The sequence below is a fragment of the Vanessa tameamea genome, chromosome 24, assembly GCF_037043105.1.
Source record: "Vanessa tameamea isolate UH-Manoa-2023 chromosome 24, ilVanTame1 primary haplotype, whole genome shotgun sequence".
Lineage (NCBI taxonomy): Eukaryota > Metazoa > Arthropoda > Insecta > Lepidoptera > Nymphalidae > Vanessa > Vanessa tameamea.
In genome coordinates, this window is record NC_087332.1 from 1,548,177 (window position 1) to 1,569,817 (window position 21,641).

Genomic DNA, 21,641 nt, shown 5'->3' on the forward strand with positions numbered 1-21,641 from the left:
ATTAGTCAGTCATCTTAATTAAATATTTAACTCGTTGTAAATAGTTTGTTATTGTATAAAAACTTTTATCATATGACTGTAAACACGGCTATACACAAAATAGATAATTGGACGGTTTTTTTTAATTCGAAAACAAAGTCATTCGTACGTTTTATTACGTCATAATAAATATCAAATATAGCGTTAGAAATTATATATAATATCACCATTTTAATTAACGTTAAAAACATGTTTGAATGGGCTATTCGTTTACAATTGAACTTTACTAAAAAATATATCTTTACTAATATAATAAATGCGAAAGTAACTCTGTCTGTTGGTTGCTCTTTTACGACCAAACCATTGAACCGAGTTAAATAATTTTTTTCCAGGCTATTTTTTTATGCCTAACAGCTGACAACTAACCCCAAAAATTCGAGCGAATTCGCGTGCGACAACTAGTGGTATATAAAAGATTTCCAAATTCCCTTTTTTATAACGTTTTTATTTGGTGGAGCTCGATTTTTCCACATTATCTACGAATGTCCTGTTCACGAGACTGATGTTTGCGGGTAGATGTTGACGGCATTAGAAGTGTCCATATCGGACTACCTCCTTTCTCGTACGTTTGCTGCGTAAACACTGGTCACCCCTACCACTGTCACTTTCACCCCTACTATTGTCCCTTGTTTTATTTGTTTTACGTGCACTCGACATTCGATCCCGTTCGATCGATCGTTTTAGCGTGTTGAGCTCCACCAAATAAAAATAAAAAACATGGTTAATATCCTTTTTAAATACTTGTAGTTATAAAAATAACCATGTTAATTTAAAATCTTATATAAAATTAAAATGGTTCATTATATAAAAGAACAGTCTGCGTCGTTCATAGTTTTACATAATTCTTTGGGCTATCTGTTATAAAACAACAGTCCTTACAATTATCCAGTGACACATACATAAAAGTCATCCTATTAAATCCATTGAAAAGTAAAACGATAAACAAGGAATACGTTACGTCTATAAAAGTAGTTATAATAAGTATATAGCAAAAAAGTACTTACATTTATACAGTTTGAAAAGTTATTCGAGGTAATTATATTGTACGATTGTATAAAATGTTAGTTATTATTATAAATAAAATATAATTCTGTATAAATCTTATGTCGTATTTATTGTAAAGTTATTTAGTATTATTATATAAATCGGCAATAATGTAAGGATTTGAAATTAATATTAAAAAAAAACTTTGTTGGTTTTTATATTTAAGGTATTCTAAGTTTCGGTTTTTTTTTAATTTATGTTGTTGTATACATTGTTGTAAACAGATTTAGATATTGTTGTTATAAAACTATTCAACCGCTACTAAAAACTATATATTATTATAAGGTGAAAACAAAATAGTACACTAATCTTTTGTGCTTTTGTTTGTTTGATTGATCGACAAACGTTTGTGTTTTCAATTAAAATTTCTGATAAAAACAGTAGAAAAAAAAGCTATGTGTAATTTCATACGTATTTTCCTAAATTTCAATAATGATTATGATCGATTTTCGATTACTGAGCGAATACTAGTATATTTATTGGCGGATTCGCTTGTCTTATAGCTAGTCTTAATGCAACTGGCCTTTCTGGTCGGGTCAGATTATATTTTTAAAGGGTTGGGGGGGTTATATAGACTGCACATTTGCTTGCGTAGTTGGCCGTTGATGAGATAGGCCGTTGTCAAATTTGGTCAAGGAGACTTCTTCGTCACCAGAATATTATGTAAAAAAATATATTGTAATAATAATATTTTAATTATTTAATAGTATGACGCTTGAAATAACTACTGGGATTAGCCCAGTAGTTATTTCAAGCGTCATCTCCTGTTGAGGGTCTGAAGTTTGTTTACATCAAAATTTTACAGCGCGGATAGGTGGGTTTAAATTCCACCCGAGACATGCACTATGCTTTTCCTATAAATATGAGATGAAAGATCCACGTGTACCCCCACCGACTACGTTCTGAGCCGAGGTGCGATCTCATAGGAGACACCCTCAGGACGAACGTCACTCTCGAGCCCAAAAGGGTTCACCTTAAGGCAGAGTCTTAGCACTCGCCCCAACGTTCGGTGACGCTGTAAAGGCCAGTAGGGCCAACAGCAATACACATATCCAGATAAAAAAAAAAAGATCCATGTGTACCTTAGACTGCCCAAGTCCGCCGTGACTGGGTTATGGTATTATTACCTGCTAATCCTGCGATGCCCATTACGCTCTTCTCTTTAATTTTAATATTTCAAATAATATAAATGTAATTAAGACTTCATATTACATGACAGTATTCTACTTTGTGTCCTGCTCAATTTTAAAAGCCTAATATTTACAAAAAGTTACTCCTCCTAAGTTACGTTTAAGTTAAATATTTCAAAAATCTTTTCACAATGGATACTTACGTTATAAATCATATGGATCATGTTCAAATACCAGCCTTCTAAATTCAGCTTTCCTTGTGCGTTGATAGCAAATCAGGACAAAAGATTTTTTTAAATATATATTCAATAATACTTTTTGAGCCAAACGATAATTTGAATTTAAACTTCGTAGAAATAAACGAAATTGTGCGGAACGCAACTTTGGCTAAATCGTGTTATTTAATTTTCTTCGTTGATAGTCGCTATGTGTTCAATTTATAAGGCTGATTGGTCTTTATGTAGAATATAAATAACATGCATATTTGCTTGTGTTTGCTAATGGATATACGCAAATACTGTTGACCGAATTGTGCAATGCCCGACTGCAGTTGCCGACTGCATCAAGTGTTATCGTAATAATCATTAAAAAAAATAATTTTAATGGTTATTGTCTTTACATTTTTGTTTAATAATGATAAAAATAAATCATAATAGATGTTTATATAATATAAAATGGAGATTCGTTGACTTCGACACTGAAGTATTACCATGAAAGTTGTCTTTTAAGTATTTTTTACGTAGAAATGTTTTTTATGCTCTCCACCATCAGAACATATTATATATACAGGCAGGATAGCGTCAGCCGCTCTTTATTTGTATAGAATTCATTATCAATATTGATTTTAACTAACTCAAATATTATTTCCAGTTATTAAAAGCATAACTTCGAAACAAATTTGACTGTTTGATTCTGAATACATTTAGAAATTCAAACTCATCATTAGTTAAACTTCAGAACTATCAATGTTATATTATAAATAATGACAAAATTATTAGGAAACCAAAAGTTCAATTGTAATTAGTGTCATTCGTATGAAACAAAGTAGGATTGTTTACACGCACAGTGTAAACAATCCAAAAACTACTTTCGTAGTTTCGGTCGACACTTGGTCCTGAGTGGTAATAGCAATAAAAATACGTTCCAATTATTCCGTCTCTATTATTAAAAAATTGATAGCCCATATACATGTATCGGGGTGAACCAAACGTTAGCGTGATTCAGAAACGTATTGCATACAATTTGATTTCATATTTTTGCGATTTAACATATGTTAAGTTAACTATAACGTACTTTATTCAACTGAGCACTTAATTTTTTTTTTACAAATTTTGGAATTTCAACCGAGATCTTTCATATATATTGTATTAAAAATATTTTTATAAAATTATTCCAGAAAGTTCGCACGAATTGTATTGCGTTTACTGTTCGTTTATAAAAAAAAAACATCAGATAAGTAATTGAAATAAAAAGAAATATGTTCGTAGAATCCAATTAATACATCGGTCACGGAACTCGAGTGACCGAAATGACGTTGACTGAGGTTTAACTGTCGATTAGCATGCGATATCACGTGATTTTATAAGTAAAAAAAAATATTCGCTTCAGTAATTCTGTTAACAACTGTTTTGAAAGAATTTTTTGTTTGATTTAATCTGTTCGCTTAGCAAACTATACATAGACGTTAAGATTACTTATTTAATAATAATTATACTTATTTATATAAATATTAATTGTGATATAACATGGATTTCTTGTATAAAACACAAATGTATGTAAAAAAAAATCGTCCAGTCTAAATTATATATCATTTAAATAATAATGACGTCTGGTCGTTTAATTGCAAAGGCTATCTATATCTATACTAATATTATAAATGTGAAAGTAACTCTGTCTGTCTGTCTGTCTATCTGTTGCTCTTTCACGGCGAAACTACTGAACCAAATTTGATGAAATTTAGTATCAAACAACCTTAAACTCCAAGGAAGTACATAGGCTACTTTTTTATACCTATACAGAAAGGCGAGTAAAGCCGCTGACAACAACCAGTACAGAATATTTTATCATACATACAAAATCTTTCTAATAAAATTAGTGAATGTTGTAAATTGTTAAATGCACATTGTATATCTTGCAGAGAGAGAAGTTATCAGTATGTGTTGTGATATATGTAGTTAGGATATATATATTATATGTCTTAGATGTATTATTAGTTGTAGTTAGTTATAATTGTATTTATATATAAGATTATTTATTTGCAAAGGGGAAAACAAAACGTAAATATTAAGTTAATAGCATTTATTACATGTAATGCTTAGAGTACATACTATATATGTACATACATAGTTCTATTATATAAGCTTGTATTGTTTACCGAAATTTTACTAGTAGTAAATTTTTAAAGGTCAAATCGAGAGATTATCTAATGCGGTGTGACTCACCCATTATAATTAAAGGTACGACGGATTTTCGAATTATGAACCGTAGTTGGCACCGGATTGGCGTTAATCACTCACTGCGTCACTGTTCAATAACGTTTGTAATCTCGACCACATTTTAAATTGATACTGGCACGGTTATTATAAATCTCTAAATTAAACCAACTCGACAGGACTGGGGATGCTGCTATCTCTTTATCCAGTGTTGTGTTAGAAAAGGACAGCATGTTATTGTAAATATAATTTATTATTAAACGATTGTCGTAGATGCGATTACATACACGGAAAGGCGGCGACGACGTTTATATTTCCGGACAATGTTTGGGTATAGAATTTTATATACCATATAAGATGGTAACAGATACCACTCGCTTATCAGATATTCTACTGCTATGTTTCAATTTAAAGGGTAACTGTGCCAGTAAAACTAAAGGTACAAAGGACATAACATCTTAGCTCCGAAGGTTAGTGGCGCATTGGCGATTTAAGGAATGATCAATGTTTCTAACAGCGCCAATTTTTATGGGTACTGGTGACGGTACTTGGTACCATCATGTAAAAAGGTTAAGTTTAGAGATATCTTTCATCAGATACAGTTGGTGGAACGACCATTGCCCAAAAATAAAAACAATAAAAATGTACATGTCCGACCTTGTTTCCAGCTCACTAATTTCGCTTTCAATGTAGAAAAGGTAGTAAGTAGTAATTTAGAAAGAACTAATTACCTTAATAAAAGTGTATATGAATCTGAGTTTTTATGTATATCGTCTGCAGTTAACATCATTTGATTGCATCCAGCCAAAAATAACAATAGTCAAAAACTGTTTGATAAAAAAGTACTATACTTACAAGAGAAAACTAGCACTCAAATGGTCATGGTTAACCAATGAACCCAATCAAATCAAATCAATAAAATCAAAATACACTTCATACGAGTAGGCTTTTACAAACACTTTCGAATGATCTTTTATAGAATTGTATCAAAATTAAAAATACCACCACTTCGAAATGTAAATTTAACCGAGAAGAACCGGCCAGAAACTCGGTAGTAACCAGTAATCCAAATTAAATCAAAGTATACTTTATTCAAGTAGGCTCTTGCGAGCAGTTTTGAATCATTTCATTTAGTCATTTTATACAATTATATTAAATTTAATTCTATCGCCAGTACGAAATGTTAATTTTACCGTGAAGAACTGAATGAAGTAACTAGTGAGCGAAATCAAATCTAAATATACTTCATTCGAGAAGGCTTTTACAAACTATTTAGAATTATCTTTTTAAATAATCGTATTAAAGATAAAGCAACCATCGGTACAAATTGTAGAATCTACCGAGAAGAAAAAATCCTACCGTAATATCCTTAGTATCATCAATTAATAATATTCGAAGAAATACAGACAGAAACAAATATAACAAAATAATTTAATGTAAAGTTATTTGTTGAATTTAATTCCCTTTAAAGAAGACCTTTAACATGCCATTCCTAATAATCTTTTCGATCTTTTTTAATTATTTCTTAAATTCTTCTTAGAAATTATCATAATTTAACTTATATATTTAATAACAATATACATATATGTACAGCCTATTTTAAATAAATATTGAAATAAACATAAGACTATTATTTAATATTGAAAGAAAAATGAAATCATTTTATATCATATTTAGTAATGTAAGGATTCTACAAATTCTGTAATTCGTTTACGCTTTAGATATATAAGTAGTTTATCAAAAATGTGCTTAATGTCTATAGCAATAAGGTGTATGAGAATAGAATATGTAAAATTAGTTTAAATTGTAAATATTGTAAAAAAAAAAATACATGAGGAAATTAAAAGCAATAATTCAATCGCATTAAGCTTATAGTTACAATATATTAGTAATCAAAATTGTTTTTAAATTTCGATCTTGTTGCAGTATTGTATGTCGTATTGTAGATATATACGTCGCAGTTATAATAAACACTTAAAATAAATTTGTTTATTTTGATTATTTGACTTACCCCAGAGCCTTGCGAAAGATTGTTGAAGATGATTGAGAGTTCAAACCCGGCCAAAGAGTAATTTTATTTGATTTGTGTTTATAAGTAATCTCGTACAGTGACAGTGAAGGAAAATATCGTAAAGTGCAGGTTTCCTGTGTTGAAGGAAAATCTGTGTATAACCGTAATCCGTATTGGAGCAGCGTTGCCGAATCAGATTCTAGGCTCTCTTAGTCGAAACATCGCAGAGGAGTTCCAGCCCAGCAGTGCACATTTACAGGTCGTTACTAAACAACAAGTTACCAAGTACATATTCCCAATTCTAATATTCAGAATCTACAATACATTCTGAGTTTATTTTCGATTTCCGGATAATCTACATTCCGAAACGTTGATAGCTTAATATTAAAATTAACCTCGTTAAATGATAATTCATGAATGCTTCTATTGAATAAAGTAAATTTGGATTTTTTGGTAAATCCGAGACAACTCCTCATCTTTATAGTAATAGCGAGTTTATGTTGGACATTTACTGGGATTTCTCTTCTCATAAGATGAAAATATACGGCTTAGTGTATCAGATTGCTCCTTTTACACCTTTTAATGGCATAAAAAAAACAACGTTAAGCTTTAAATGCCACAAAGATACACAAATACATATTCTGTTGTTTAAGAAAAGTTTAGAAAATTTTCTCTATTTCTTCGGATTGATAACGAAAATTACTTGAAAATAAAACATGATATTTGAATTCATTGGGATTTGCAGACTTATAAATTCCCTAAGATACAAAAATAATTTCTATAAATAGACCAACGACGCGGTTGGAGTTATATATGGGATAAACTCTGAATAATTAATGTGGTGTTCACGACCACCCTGACTAAAAATTCAGGTCAGGAAAAGTTATTGGTGCTTGCCAAAATAGAAAAATCAAGGTTTAGTAGCGCCGATATATTTAGTTAAGCATTGCATATTCTATCACTAAGCTCTCTGATAATGTCGTAACACAGAGACGAATTCCTTGTATTCAATTGTTTTAAAATGGAGCTAGGGCTAGTTTCGATACAGTCCAAAGTTATGACGTCATTATAGAAAGTCAAAATGGTGCACATGGTCCTGTAATCCTATACATTCAAATCAGTAACAAATGCTGACATAGGGCGATTTCCCGAGGGACAAATTCGTAACCATGTGTTACTTATTTGAAATATTTCGAAAATAAATCATTCATAGTTCATACTGTCTTGATGATCTGATCTGATTTTTTTGATACTTTAAAGATTATTACAGTATAATATAATTATTACAAAATATAGGCGGACGTTTAAATAGACCACCTGTTGGTAAATTATCGTTACACTGGCTCAACAGTAACAGCCTGTAAATTTCCATCTGCTGGACTAAGGCCTTCTCTTCCTTTGAGAAGGTTTGGAGTATATTCCACCACGTTGCTGGCGGATACACATGTAGCAGAATTCCGTTGAAATTAGACACATGCAGATTACCTCATTATATTTTCCTTCACCACCGAGCACAAAATTCAATGGTGGTGCGGGTTCAAACCCAGGTAGGGTTTGAACCCGCAGGTTAATGATTAAGATACACGCGTTCTAACCACTTGGCCACCTCGGCTCTTGCTCAATAATACGTAGTATTGCTGTTTGGCAGAATATGTGATGATTGGGTGATACCTAGCAGGCAGACGTACACAAAGTGCTAACCACCAAGTGATAATACCTAGATCCTAGTAGAACTTGATGAAAATCAAAATTGTACATTGTATAAACATAATAATCAATGTTTATATTATTTTGAATATAAAAACAGCGATGCGTACAAAATTTCATATTTCCACTTCAAAGGCGTTTCAGACAGATTTCGGATTGAAAAATTGGTAAGCCAGCTTTTTCGGATGTACGTGGTCTCGTCAACGTCCCATAGGAAAGACGTGTGATATTGAAGATATGTTAATTTATATTTGTGTGAAAAGGAATTTTGATTTGAATACTACCAATGTTCAAATCATTTATTTTATTTTCATTAGGACAACCAACAGTAGATACAATATCACATCCAAAATAAAAAATAAAAAATTACATTTCAAAATTATCAAGGCAAAAGTTCTACTACTTACAGGTAGTCTCACCGTGCATTATCATATTACACAATGTAATTATTGAAAATATGAATTAAACATAAGCATAATAATTAAAAATACGAAATACAATACATTTTTTAAACTATTATATAATAAATAATAATGAATAAGATAAACCATATGATTAGAATTGAGCACAAATGAAATTCTTTATTTTTCGATTGAATTGAGGGCGAATATCGTGACATATGTCTTAATGTTTTACTTTAATACTTAATTAATTTTAATTTTGGACAATGTCTGCTTTGATTGATAGTCCAGTGATTACATCCGTCAATCTTAACTAAATCTTGGGTGTTCAAACCCTTGTTCAAAATGCTTGCACGCCTTACAAGAAAAGGATGAAAATCTGTGTTCTTTTGAGCAGCGTGAGGGGATAAGACTTAAACCTTCTTTTAAAAAAGAGAGGCGATCTTTGGTCACCGGAGATATTTTTAGTCTATTCATTGGACTGTCGTTAATGTATGCTCTTCATTTCGACTAGTAATTTAATATCATACAATGTTTCAAAAACGTGTGAAAATAAAATACCCAGAGGAAATTTTAACTCATCTGGATGAATAACACTTATGAACAAGAACAAGCATTAATTTTAAATACAAATTCATGTCGTGTTTTTATTCGAACATACTATTTAAAATACGGCTCACATAACAATACATTGACAGTTGACAAAAAGTTACAATTATACACAGCACGAGGAAGCAGTAACTAAAATATGGACAGCGGATTAAAAGTGATTTTTATGTATTACTAAAATAGAGGAATTGAAAGCAATCCAGCAGTCCAGCGCTTTAAATTAATTTTAAATTGAGCAATTTAAGCTAGTCATAAATCATGAGAGAGAAAAAAATGATCCCAGAAGCACTGCTGCGTTCAACATTAGTATGTTGATCATACTAATGTTGAACGCAGTTCCCGAGGTCCAAGGTTCAAAGCCCAGATCGGGCCGATAAAAAGTTAATCGGGTTTTTGTGTTTGAATACGTGTCAGGAAGTTGGAAGTGTGTACACTCCCATGCTCTGTGATATGCGCTTGAACTCTTTCCGATCGTATCGCGTTCCCATCGAATTATGAGAGAGCAGCTGTGACTGCGAATAAACTTATGCACTTTAATATTCCATACGCAGTCAGCTGGTCTCCCTTGAAATTTGCCACGGTGGCCAAAATTGGTCATGAACACACCAGTCACAGCAACCTTACTATAAGTATTTAAAACGGGATATTTACCACGTTTTTATTTTTATTTGGTGGAGCTCGATATTTCGACATTGTCTACGAATGTTTTGTTCAGTCTCGTGAAATATTCCGTTTCAAATACTTATAGCAATCTTAAAGTTGTTATATTGCACAAGACGCGAATGCATTGATGTAATATAACTTTGATTTATTAGAAACAATTAAAATTTACACCGTGACAACATCTTCGTGACTTCGAGGAGTTTAGGACTCGAAGTAAGTTTACGTACTTTCCAACAAAATAAATAAAAAAAATCTTTATTAATTTTCCTGAATGAGACGCTTCAAGTACAATATAAATATATATTAATATGATGTGTATCTTTTCACGTAAACAAGATACCATATAACAACCAATACACCAACAAGTTCATAAAGCACCCAAGCATTATACAACATTTATAAGTTTTATATAATAATAGGTAAAGTTATATGAGACAGTCATTTAATCATTCCCTCGGTTTAACATAACGTATGTTTTACGTTGAGAGGCTTAGGTAGAATAGAATATTAAAATATTAAAATTCACTAACCTCGTAACAAAAGCCGTACAATCGACAGCTTGAAAAATAACAGAAGTCTGATTTTTACCTTATCCTCGTGAACAGCGGGTGTTTTTCCATATGAAAACATATTTTTTAGAAGATTTTATTAAATTTCAGCTTCTCTGTGTGTGTAACAGTACCGCAAAACCGATTGAACGGAAAATGTGTTCACTTTCGTCTTTGCTGACATTACAATCTTATATTGATATTATAAATGCGAAAATAACTCTGTCTGTTCGTCTGTTTGTTGTTCTTTCACGGCCAAACCATTTAACAGAATTCTATGAAACTTGAACACGGGCAACTTTTTTATTTTTTATTTATAGGTACATCAACATCACACACTTAAAACAATCTCTTAGATCATTAGATCTAAGAGATTGTTTTAAGTGTTACTAACTTGTTTAAAATGTTTTAAGTGTAACTCATATTAATGAGTGACAATTATGGATAAACATCGTTTGCTTCAAAAAATATTGTCTATCTTTTTAATTAACCAAACAATCCAAAAACGATTACGATATTTTAGAATCTAAATAAAATACTACAAAAGTTTTTTTTTTATTTAAACAAAGAAACGAAGAATAACTATGAATAAAAATTAATGTATAAATTGTTCGGATTTTTTTTATACAATAACAATCAAGCCCTAAAACTTGAGGCCGCGGGAGATAATAATATAATTTAATTGATTTGATTACTGTTATCTATACATATTACATATAACATATTTGTTTGTGTAATATTTTCGTACCGTGTGTATATGTGACGCAGCCAACTAGGTTAATTAGCCTTTTAATAAACATAATATAGATGACGTAATTATATATGTAATATGGGAATTATCCTATGGATGACTGACTGACATTAAATGATTCATGAACTATAAACGGAAGAAGATTTTTTTATTTTATTTATTTATTTAATTTATGAGTCTCCAACGGGAGATGCAAACTAAATACATATTCTTAAAATTATACAATATTATTTATTTATTTAATTTATGAGTCTCCAACGGGAGATGCAAACTAAATACATATTCTTAAAATCTATCTATACTAATCTATACTAATATATAAAGCGGAAGAGTTTGTTTGTTTGTTTGTTTAAACGCGCTAATCTCAGGAACTACTGGTCCGATTTGAAAAATTCTTTTTTTGTTGAATAGTCCAATTATAGAGGAAGGCTTTAGGCTATATAACATTACGCTGCGACCAATAGGAGCGCAGCGACAGTGAGAAATGTTGCAAAAACGGGGAAAATTATTCACATTTATGGACTTTCGATGCGTGCGCAGCATAAACGTTTTAAGTTACTCAAAAAATGTGTATGAAAGATATATTCCTCTTTTAATAATAAAAAAAAAGTCCGTGACACTATATGTCTATTTGTTAAGAGTGTGCTAGCAGGCGGGGCGCGGCGGCGGATGAGGGGGAGGCGGGTCAGCCCCGCCGCCGCGCTCGCCACTCTCACCCGCGGGTGTAGTTCTGCGAAGTAGCAATGCACATAACGACTTAAAAAAATTAACATTCTTAATAGTTAAATTATTTATCAAAATTAGGTTTTGTTATCAGCTTATTTGCTCATTATTTTTTATCGTTTAAAATCGGTTACATTTAAATCATAATCTGCTGTAGTTTTAACTTACGATATAAGATAAAATTTCAATGAACATTCCTTCGTACTTTGCAAGTAAACAATTCAAACGTTTCACGGTATAAATAAGGTATAAAAATTACATTACACACGTAAAAAAGTTCAAAATGGCGAGCGATACTTTCACCGATGCAGATTAATCATCACTGAGAAAATAAATTATGCAAATAAGCAAATAGGTGAATATCGTTTAAAATGACTACACAAATAAATTAGTAGTTCAATATTTCAAGTAATTTCTATTACGTTCAAGCATATTCAACACGGTTGTACTATAATCACCTTATGAAATAATAACACCAAAGGAGAAACAATCTAAACTTCTTATTGTTCGGTTTGTTTATCTTATTACGTTTAAGTTAATATTGTTTGTTTTCAACCGACTTCAAAAAGGAGGAGGTTATCAATTCGTCTGTATTTTTTTTTTTATATGTCTGTTACCTCATAACTTTTCACTGGATTTTGATAATTTTTTTTTGTTTGAAAGGTAGTGCTTCCCGTGTGGCCCCATTTTAATTTTATCCTGTTACGATGATGGTATACTTATGAAAACGATATAAGTCTTAAATGTGCATTATGTATGTGCGCGATAAATAGGTGAATAACTCAAAATTGTGCCAACCAATTTTAATGATTCTTTTTTTATTATAAAGGATATACTTCAAGGGTACTATGGTGAAAGTTTGGTAAGGTTCTGAGCATAGGATCCTTGACAAAGTAACGGTACGGAAGGGAACGGAACAATTCTAAGGAGCACGTTAGCGATACTCGGCCGAATCTTTTAGAAACAAAAATTTTGACAAAAAAAAACCGACTTCAAAAGAGAAAAAAAATAATATGCTCTAAAAAGTAAAAAATAATTGCTTATTATTCTACAACTTAATAATCAAGTAACTTATTCTACTTACCAATATGTAGGTACGTTCTGTGTTTCCACGCAAGGAGATAAGTATGTACCTACCCACTTTAAATCTAACTTAACACAAACCTATGAATAACAAACAATGATCACAATATTTTTTAGATTTATACTATGTAAAATGAAATTAAAAATATTTAGACTATTTAAAAGTCAGCAAAGTTATTACGATAATATATTATAGTTAAAATTATTGTTATTTTTGGAGGCGGTGTCAGCCAAGGTAGGTTTGTAAATATATGATATACTCCAAATTTGTAAATCTGGTCTATCGATAAATACACTTCTTCTTGATGTTTTTTTAAACCCTATACGTACATAGTGGTCCTATATAATGACAGAAAATTGGAATCAAAATTGAGTGTTTAAGCAAACATGTCTACCGTCAGGTATTACAATTCATAAACTTTTCTCCTAATCCAAGACAAAGAAAAGTCATTCAGATTTACTATTACATTTCCTGTTGAACGTTTTGTTTGTTTTGGCAGAGTATGAATTTTGTTTGTGATTTATTTATTTACAATTGACTTTTTCTTTTGTCTTACATCCAGATGTCGATACACCTGCATCGAATTGTTAACAAAAAAAATATTTATACACTATTGTACAATATTTCTTTTATGTTTAAGAAAAGGGTTGTCATAATTGACCGTATAACAATAAGCAATAAAAACACAGATGTTGGTAATTTATTTAGACAAACTTTACCGGTAATTTTAAGAGGAACTAGAGCAGACATTGTAAGGTCTTGCCTTAAAAGTTCACCGTTATGGAAATTTGTCCATACCTTAAAACTATCTACGAATATGAGAGCACATTTGGGGGGAGGAAGTACAAATTTTCCTTCAAAGTTACTTTTAATAGGAGATGGAAAAGTACCTCATTCTGAAAATAAAATTGAAATTGATCGCGATTTAGGAGAAAAAGTGACTAGCATAGAGGATTTAATATCAAAAGTTTACCCTAATATCGTCGAAATAGAAAATAAAGATTACCAATGGATGTGTCAAAGGGCAATATTGGCGGCGAGAAATAGTAGCGTTGACGAAATTAACGACCTAATTTTAACCAAACTTCCAGGCGATATAACTACCTACACATCTATTGATAATGTAATGGATCAAGAAGATGCTGTCCATTACCCACAAGAGTTTCTCAATTCTTTAAACCCGAGCGGCCTTCCACCACATTCCCTGAAGTTAAAAATAGGTGCTGCGATAATTTTACTCAGAAATCTTAAACCACCAAATTTATGTAACGGGACCCGCCTTCAAGTAAAATTCCTTCGCAATAACGTGATCGTTGCAACAGTTTTGACTGGTCCGGCAGTTGGTCAAACAGTGCTTATACCTCGCATCCCAATGATTCCAAATGATTTACCTTTTAATTTTAAAAGAATTCAATTTCCCATTAAGTTATCTTTTGCCGTAACCATTAATAAATCACAGGGCCAAACATTTAAACACGTAGGAATCGATTTACGTCAAGACTGCTTTTCACACGGCCAACTATATGTCGCGTTGTCAAGATCGGGTTGCGGGCAAAATCAGTATGTTCTTCTACCATAAGAAAATAAAACTAAAAATATAATCTACGCTAAAGTACTGTAAAACATATTATTAAATCTTATTGACGATTATAATAACAAAAACCAACGTGAGCAATCAAACGATAATCATGATAGTGTTTCCGACAACTACGCGAACGAAGTCGCGGGCACAGCTAGTTATACAATATAAGTTGTGTGCTCCTTCAATTATAGGAGACATAATGCACTGTTAAGCAAAATGTATTTGAATACATACATTTTACATTACATTAATAGCCTGTTAATTTCCCACTGCTGGGCTAAGGCCTCCTCTCCCTCTGAGGAGAAGGTATGGAGCATATTCTACCACGCTACTCCAATGCGGGTTGGTGGAATACACATGTTGCAGAATTTCGTTGAAATTAGACACATGCAGGTTTCCTCACGATGTTTTCCTTCACCGCCGAGCACGAGATGAATTATAAACACAAATTAAGCACATGAAAAGTCAGTGGTGCTTGCCTGGGTTTGAAACCGCAATCATCGGTTAAGATGCACGCATTCTAACCACTGGGCCAACTCGGCTCTTTTTAAATACAATTAAGATAAAAAATGATAAAATAAAACATAGCAGTAAAAATCACATATTAATTTGAAACTGAAAATTAAGAATAAGCTTATTAATTAAACATTTTTTTTCTGTTAGTTTAAAAGTTCAGTCGTGACGAAGTATCGACGAATGCTGTATAGGAAGATGGATGAACGGCACAGTTGCACAATTGCAACGTTAATTTTTCCTTACATCGCCCATACGCCATTAACATTATATAAATAAATATATATAGGGCAACATCACATACATCACTCTGATCCCAATGTAAGTAGCTGAAGCACTTGTGTTATGGAAAATCAGAAGTAACGACGGTACCACATACATCCAGATCCAAGACAACATAGAAAACTAATGAACTTTTTCTACATCGACTCGGCGGGGAATAGAAGCCGGGACCTCGGAGTGGCGTACCCATTAAAACTGGTGTACAAACTACTCGACCACGGAGGTCGTCAGTCGTCAGGAGGTTGAAGCTTAATTTTATGGCCCTTGTGCCTGTAGTCAAACTGACTCACTCACACATACGAAGTATTATCAGTATTATGGTACCTACCCAAATAAGCTTACAATACAGAATATACAAACATAATTTCAACCTGAATTCCACTCTCCATTATTGCAACAGCAATATAATGCAACTAGAAAGAGTTCAGGTACAGGACTGAGGACTTCACGGGCTTTAGAAGACATAAGAGCTTAAAATCTCTTTATACTTCGGGTTACTGTCACGTATTTCCTAAAGGATAAACTCCCTTCATTCTCAACTCTAACTCTGCATTTGAAACTGGAATATTATCGAAGGCCATACTATATGTTAGTAATTATTAATTATGTTTAGGATACTAAAAATTGGTATTGAAACTTGCTGTCATATTTTTCATGAATTTTGAAAGAGACTTACTTCTAATAAAGTATTGATATGAACTTCCACCTTCGTTAAACGTTTAAACATCCAATTGAACACTTAACCCCAGCTGGGACACTAAAAGACATTCACGAGGGTACTCTAAAAGCCTTACTCTTGCGGTCAGACAACGTCAAAGTGGGTCCGTTTTGAGGTCTTTTATACATACCCCTTAAAGGAATAGGTACAATAAAGGGTTTCAATGCTCATTCACAAACCATTTTGCAAGGATTTCGTAATTTCGTTTTGTTATTGATTTAAAAAAAAAACCCGATTAATTTAAAACGTTTTAAAGATATAAGTTTAGTTGGATTTAACACACATACAATAATATATATATATATATATATATATATATATATCTAAAACAGCCAAAAGGAGTCAAAGAGGTCAATAGAGAGACATTATTGTGTAAAAGGGACCGAGAGGAGAAAATTTAGTTGCTGGTAGGGCTTTGCGCAAGTTCTTCTAGGTAGGAGTCACCCACTCATTAGATATTCTACCGCCAAACAGGAGTACTCAGTATTGTTGTGTTTCAATTTAAATGGTAAGTGAGTTCAATTTAAATGGTTAATATTTCTTGCAGTTCCACTGTCTATGGGTGGTGGTACTTACCATCAGGTGGCCCATTTACTCGTCCGCCAATGAATAGCATAAAAAAAATGAAATTAATGAATAATTCATGAATTATTTTATTCTATTCCGTTTTTCAATTATTTTGTTTATGTTTATACAGGTAGTTTGATATTCAATAAATAAATCTGTTGCATGAAAGGAGATCATTTATCTAACATTCTATCAGCATCAGATTAAAAGATTAGATTGCGACCTAAAAAAAATAACGCTCCTCCATCGTTATGATATGCAGCATCCGTATAACGCGAATATGGCAATAGTGGCAGACCGTCGTATCATCCGATTTTATAGACTCCGTAATTCACATAATTTTGTTACCGAGCCGTTTATATTCTGAAACGAATAAGATGCTGTCATAAACGTTCGAAAATTCTGTATATTTTTTTATAGTGACCGGTTAGTTTAATTGTACTCGTATTATACAGTACAATAATATATTATTTATAAAGGATTTAACTGTTAAAATGTGTTCTTAAATTCTTAAAAGAACAACTTGAAAAATAGTTAATTTTATTTTGACTTGCATATCTACAGCAACTGAGGATTCTATGGTATGTCAGTTGGTGCTCTGCACGAGAAATGTTTGCTTTATCAGCATGTTAATAGTCCTACAGAGCTGGACAAATTGCTTTTACACAAACATCTGGCATTTTATTTCACCACAATAAAAAGCGCACAGGTCCTTATATAGTTTTGAGCCCGTAATCTTCAAATGCGATCCATTTTGTGTTCTATTCACTGGACTTTCTCGGCTTATTGAAATATATATCTCGAAATAAAACCTTATAGCGTCAGTGCAAAGTCAGCGCGAGCTGTAAGTTACAAACGACGAGTTTATAACTACGAAGAATAAACGAGAATTTCAAAAGTACTTGCTGTCATAAATTTATGATATCGTTTTTCGATAATAACCTTCGTGAATCATAAGCTTGGGATAAAAATTGTTACATGCTTCTTCTATTACCTTCAATCTCCTAATCGAGAAGAAAAACATCTGCCTTATACAAAAATATAGCAGCAAAAATATATTTTAAAATATATTTTTAATCAGTTCTCGGTCGATGAGCGTCGGGTGCACACGCATACCGAATCGAATAGTGGGATTACTGTCAAGCAAAGCGTACGATTTATGTACCTACTCGTATTATTTTAAAACAGTTTTCGTGTTACTTTATTTTGTTGTTCGTGTTTTGTTGTTGATAATCGACTGAAACTGTGTTTAATACGTGCTCGTACAATCAACAATAAAGTTAAAAAAAAAAAAAATAACAATAACAATAAATAAAAAATAAAAAATGGTTAAGTGTATTAAATGCTCGAAAATTACTACATAAAAACTACCAGGATTGCAGTGCCGAAAATGTAACAAGTGGTTACATGCGTCATGTGCCGGTCTAACTCCTGACCAACTAATAACCCTAAATTCCACTGAATCCATCAACTGGAAGTGTAGGGCATGCTCAGAAGGAGTAAAATCCAGGCGCTTGTCATGCATCATGCCTGATATCGAGGACGAAGGCGATCATAACACTGACCACGAGTTCATTATCCCAGATAACAACATGACGCAGAAAATATTGAGGGAAATAAGAAAAGAAATAACAGCCATTGTACAATCTGAATTGCAACGTTCATTAAAATACTACTCGGACAAAATAGACGATTACGAGGAGCGCATGAAATTCTACGAAACTAGAATTAAAACCGTTGAAAACCAGTCCGGTGATTTGAAGAATACCCTCAAAAATATGTGTTTAGAATATGATGTCTTGGAAGTGAAGCGCAACCAAATTGAGCAAGCTCTCCTGTCACAACAGCTGGAAGTTTGTGGAGTAAGTGAATCGGAGAGGGAAAACACAACGGAAATAATAAAGAACGTGGCCAACACAATTGGCGCCGACATCTCTGACGTGGTGAAAGCTTGTGGAAGAAGACGCCAGTCCGACAGCGTAGCGGATCGAAAAGGGTTGTCTCGCTATCCAGTCCCATTGTCGTCATCTTGAAGAATGGTGTGCGTAATACTTGGCTGGAAGCGGGCAAAAAGGTAAAGTTCTCAGCTCGTGACCTAGGAATGAAGGGTGAGCAGACTGTGTATCTACGGGAATCCTTAACACCGGCCACTGCTTACCTTCTGTGGAAGGCCAAAGAAGAACTAAAGGTACGTCATGGCTTCGAATATGTATGGTGTAAAAATGGTACTGTCCTCGCGAGAAAATCCGAAAATGAGAAAATGATATCTCTTCACTCCTTACAACGATTGGCTACACTCACTCAAAAACTAGAAAAGACAAATTAAAACTGTAAACTTTTTCTTATTTTTATATTTCTCTAATATTTGTATGTTATATATGTCTATGTAATTATTTCGTAAAAAATGGCTAACACAAACCGTAGCTTAAATGAATGGTCTTGTGTAAACTTACACGATTTTACAAAACAAATACCAAATTATGACGATCAAACTTTGTTATTATGACATGTGAACATACGATCTATTCGCAAAAACTTTGCTGAAATCGAATACGTAGTAACTAATTCGCTAAAAACTATTCATTTGTTAATTTGAACCGAGGTTAACATAAAAGAAGACTGTGTTGGTATGTACAAACTCCCAGACTATTCTGTTTTGTGAACTAAGAAGTAATAGAAAAGATGGCGGTATCTTGCTGTTTGTTCATAATACTTTGACTTTTGATAGAAATACTGAGTCTCATATATATTTTGAATGTATTACAGGGGAATTAATTGTAGATGATCATTATAAATTAGGTATCTGTGCGGTCTACAGACTGCCGGATTATAATAAAGATTTTATAAATGAAATTGTATCCCTTGTGTCAAAAAATAACTGGAAAAATGATTTTGTGATTATTGGCGATATAAACTTAGACTTAAAGTTAAAAAACTATCATCTAAATAGAAAAACCACAGCAAGCCTAGGAAACCATTATAGCAATTTAATATCAACCACATGTGGCACAGCACAAGGCTCTTTTATCGGTCCTACGGAGTATCTATTGTACGTAAACGACATGGTTAATATCAGATGAGGGCACTGTATACCAGTTCGCGAATGTCACATGTTTAGTAGTAGCCGAAAAAAACGTCAAACAAGCGCAGGACAGACTGCAATATCATTTTGATCAACTTTGTAAATGGGCTCACGATGTGGGTCTGATAATTAACGCACAAAAGACCAAGTTTATGCACATCCACCCGTCGCACAACAAGACAGATATCAGACCTCCTATCGTGGCTCATAAGCACTTTTGTTTGCACTCTCCATGTGGTCTGAATTGTTCGTGTGTGGAAATTGAACAAGTAATACCTCATATGTATATAGGCTTAGTAATCGATGACGGATTCACCTGAGGTCCGCGTGCATTACATGTTTGTTCAAAGCTAAGATCGGTATTAAGCAAACTCAGTATATTAAAATACAAATTACCTTACAGTATATTACGACTTATGTATGTGGCCTTGGCTGACTCGATCATCGGTTACGGTATTAGTAGCTATGGATCTTGTAAGACTAACTTAGAAAATATATACAGCCTTCAATTAAGATTGCTTAAGACAGTTGTACCTAAAAACATTCTTTTTCGACACAGGGACAGCTACGATCACCTATTTCAGCATTGTCAGGTTATGACTGTGTATGATAAATATAAATTTTCGATTCTAACTGAAATTAAAAATTCAAACCTATTAAGCGAAAAATTCAGACATACACGTTTGCGACAACTGTATACTAAGCATAAATATATCTTACCTGGAACTAATAATAATTTGTATGGAAAGAGAACTGATGCCTACCTGGTGCCTGTCCTTATTAATGAACTGCCTAGGGAATTGCAGGAGTTGCATATAAGTGCCACGAAAACTAAATCACGCTTTAAAAAATATTTTTTACATAAAATAACTTAGAAATAAAATCGCTCTCTGTACCCAGATTAACCCGTGAGGTTTTCGTGGTACTTAACGTGCAAAAAAAATAAAAGTGTAAATTACTATAATGTATTGGACAATAATAATAAAAAAAACAAAAACAAGTAGATGGTACCCTTAACATTAGTTCAAACAAATATTACTTCGTAAGCTTTTCTCAGATCTAGATTGTATCTTTTCCAAAATATTGTTAGGTTAATGACAATAATTGTTAATTGTCTCTTTATTTTATCATATTGAATAAATATTTTGACTTTGATATCAGATATTTACTGATAGCATAGTTCAAGGTCAATAACTGTTTCGTCATTAAACCTGTATTAACAGAATGTACAGTTTTTAATTAAAATAATTTCATTTGCAAAATGATAATTAATTTAAAAGAACAAATTGTAAAAAATCTATTTCATCAACATAACAAAATTCCAGCTCTAACTAACGGACAGAATATAAAGCCCAAATCGGTGTTGACGCATTACATTTTGAACAGAAGTTCCTTATAAAAAATGTTGGTGAACGCGAAGGTTTTATACAAATTCATGCTCCAAAGAGGTTAGATGTCGATGAAAAGTTTATTTGGAAATTCGAAGAAAAGTAAATTTGGAGATTTGTATTCGAGCTTCTGTTCGTAAAAAGTCAGTTAAATTAGCGTTTAACAGAATAATTTTCCTAAGAGGTTTTAATATATAGAAACGTTCATTTACGGAAAACAAATTTCTCGCCAGGGCCAAGAAAATAAATAAAGTGTAGTAAACAAAACGGATTACTTAAAAAAGTGGAATAATTCCTAAAATTATACTGGTCGGAAATTTCACCGGACTATGTTTGGACTGTGTCCCGTCATATCGTTCCATCAGGA

At 32.4% G+C, this 21,641-nt stretch overlaps 1 protein-coding gene across 1 annotated transcript in view; it reads left to right on the plus strand.

The window, feature by feature from the left end:
• LOC113404864 (uncharacterized) overlaps nt 1-21,641 on the plus strand; it is a 295,398-nt gene that overhangs the window by 100,656 nt on the left and 173,101 nt on the right. The gene's annotated exons all lie outside the window — the stretch shown is intronic.